Here is a 2,995-nt window from a genome sequence, read left to right as displayed (position 1 = left end):
CAGTGCGCGGCCGCCAGCCCGCCACGTCGCCGCGAAAGCGACTGCACGGCGCCGGCCGCGACGAGCGGCCTCTCCTGAGTAGCCGTATGGCCTCGCCAGACTCCCGGCCGAAGAAGCCGAGCGGTCGGCGGGCCGTTCCCCTTGGCCGTTCGCGCCCGAGACGCCGGAGCGGCCGCCGTCGCCCGCCCCGGCCGCCCCCCGCAGCCTCGCCGGACGGGTCGCCCCGGAGGCCGTGATCCCCGCTCAGAGGTGTCGGGCTTGGCCCCAGCCTCCGTCTTCGGCGCAGGATGTCGAGCAGCGGCGGCTCCAGGGCCGAGATGGTCGTGGGAGTGAAGTACAAACTGGTGCGGAAGATCGGGTCCGGCTCCTTCGGGGACATTTACCTGGCGATCAACGTCACCAACGGTGAGGAAGTGGCCGTGAAGCTCGAGGCTCAGAAGGCCAGGCACCCCCAGTTGCTGTACGAGAGCAAACTGTAAGATTCTTCAAGGTGGGGTCGGCATTCCCCACATACGCTGGTATGGACAGGAAAAGGACTGTAATGTGCTAGTCATGGATCTTCTGGGACCCAGTCTCCAAGACCTCTTCAATTTCTGTTCAAGAAGATTCACCATGAAGACTGTACTTATGTTAGCTGACCAGATGATCAGTAGAATTGAGTATGTGCATACAAAGAATTTTATACACAGAGACATTAAGCCACATAACTTCCTAATGGGTATTGGGCGACACTGTAATAAGTTATTCCTTATCGACTTTGGTTTGGCCAAAAAGTACAGAGACAACAGGACAAGGCAACACATCCCATACAGAGAAGGTAAAAATCTCACTGGCCCTGCCCGATATGCTAAGCATCGATGCTCATTTTGGTGTTGAGCACAGCCCCCGAGATGACATGGAATCATTAGGATATATTTTGATGTATTTTATTAGAACCAGTCTGCCATGGCAAGGGCTAAAGGCTGCAACAAAGAAGCAGAAATATGAAAAGATTAGTGAAAAGAAGATGTCCACTCCTGTTGAAGTTTTATGTAAGGGGTTTCCTGCAGAATTTGCTATGTACTTAAACTATTGCCATGGGCTGCGCTTTGAAGAAGCCCGGGATTACATGTATCTGAGGCAGCTATTCCGCATCCTTTTCCCGACCCTGAACCACCAGTATGACTACACTTTTGATTGGACAATGTTGAAGCAGAAAGCGGCACAGCAGGCAGCCTCTTCCAGTGGGTAGGGTCAGCAGGACCAAACCCTCACAGGCAAGGAAGCTGACAGAACCAAGAGTAACCTGAAAGGTTTCTAAGCATGAATTGAGGAACGGAAGAAGCAGAACAGATGGTTGGAGTAGCATTTATTTCTCCCCAAATCTAGACATTTTAGTTCATACGTACACTAGCCATTGGTTGTGGACAACCATTTATTTGGTGTAAAGAACTTAATTTCAGTATAAACTGGCTCTGGGCAGCATTGGTGATGCTGTATCCTGAGTTGTAGCTTCTGTAATTGTGAATATTAACTGAGATTGTGAAACATGGTTTTCTATTGCATTTTTTCAAGTGGAAAAGTTACCTAAATGATTGACGCTCAGATTGTTGGGGAAATTGTGCATATGCAAACAATTTTTGTTAACTATTTTATTTGAACTATACTACTTTGAGATCTCATTTCAGAGAATGGCATGAACAGTCTTCAGCCACAGTTGTGGTGGTCGTAAATGCTTACAATTGTGTCTTCTTAGGGTTGGTCCATCCCTGGAGTTTACAAGTTGTTCACTTAAAACATTCTTTAACTGGTGTCTTCTTGTTGCACGCTAGCTGATGTGGTACCAACCAAAGCTTCCAGTATTATAGCATGTGAAAGACTGCCTGCTTACCTGTGCTAGAGATAACAGCATCTAAAGTGAAGACTTAAGAAAAACATAGTGACTACTAGATTATTCTTAGGACTCTAACTGTATAATGTTCTTGATATTTAAAGTAAAGCATATTTGTCACAAATGTAGTTAACATCTTACAACTGAACATGTATGTATGTTGCCTTGATAAATGTAATCACTGTAAACATCTATATGATCTAGGTTTTTGATTTATTTTTAAATGAGAGCTTTTTGTTTACTAGTTCATTAAAAACTCAAAACTTTCTGTAAGGAAATGAGATTTTTTTTTAAGATAAACAACAAAATGCCTTGCTTACTCACTATGAAATAAAGATTACGCAGTTTTTGGATAGATTACTTCAAAAAAAAAAAAAAGAAAAAAGAAAAAACATTGGGTTTTTAAGACATGGATGGTGGGAAACAAAATATGAAACTTTTACAAAGAGGTAAAAAGGAGATAAAATTGCACCCCTAATTGAGAATGTTTTATATGGCTGATTCTCTCGTTATTCTCTATAATAATAATAACTGTAATTCAAACACCACTGTCATAAAGTTCTAGACACTCACAATTATGTATGGTAACAAGTTCTGATCTAGGTAGAACAGTTTTCTTATGGATAGTGTGTGTGTTTATAATTACAGAACATTCTGTTGCATACATTTTCCACAATTTTTTATTAGTTTGCCTTTCAGTGTTCCTTACAATATTGTTGGTGCCAGACAGCAATTTTAACATTGACAGGGCTATTATTTATGGATTCTGGTGACTTAGTTTAAAACACCATATTCATCTCGCATTCACCAAGTGTGGCCGATTATATAGCATTAATATTCCATAAGCATTGTTTGTTGTTTAAATAACTAACCTGCACTTATCTTATTTTGGTATGTTTTAAGCTTAGGGGAGGAGTTTAGTTTTCAATGTATTTATTGAAACAAAAACTTCAAAGGATGGCTGAATATATGCATCTGTAGAAAATTCTAAAAGTCTAGAGTGATAGGTTTAGAAATTATTAGCAGATGGATAAATGTATATTATGCAGAAAGAGCTTCATCAGTGTTAGGAATAAAATTCAGAGAGAGGATTGGTGTCCTCAGGTGTAACTAGGGAGGAAAGGA

At 42.1% G+C, this 2,995-nt stretch overlaps 1 pseudogene; it reads left to right on the top strand.

Moving 5' to 3' along the window:
- The first annotated feature begins 287 nt into the window (after window positions 1-287).
- LOC123457073 lies at window positions 288-1,940 on the top strand (annotated as a pseudogene).
- The last annotated feature ends 1,055 nt before the right edge of the window (window positions 1,941-2,995 follow it).

Source organism: Jaculus jaculus, chromosome Y, assembly GCF_020740685.1.
Source record: "Jaculus jaculus isolate mJacJac1 chromosome Y, mJacJac1.mat.Y.cur, whole genome shotgun sequence".
Classification (NCBI taxonomy): domain Eukaryota; kingdom Metazoa; phylum Chordata; class Mammalia; order Rodentia; family Dipodidae; genus Jaculus; species Jaculus jaculus.
Note: the sequence above shows the minus strand (reverse complement) of the source record. Positions and strands in the feature narration are given on the sequence as shown.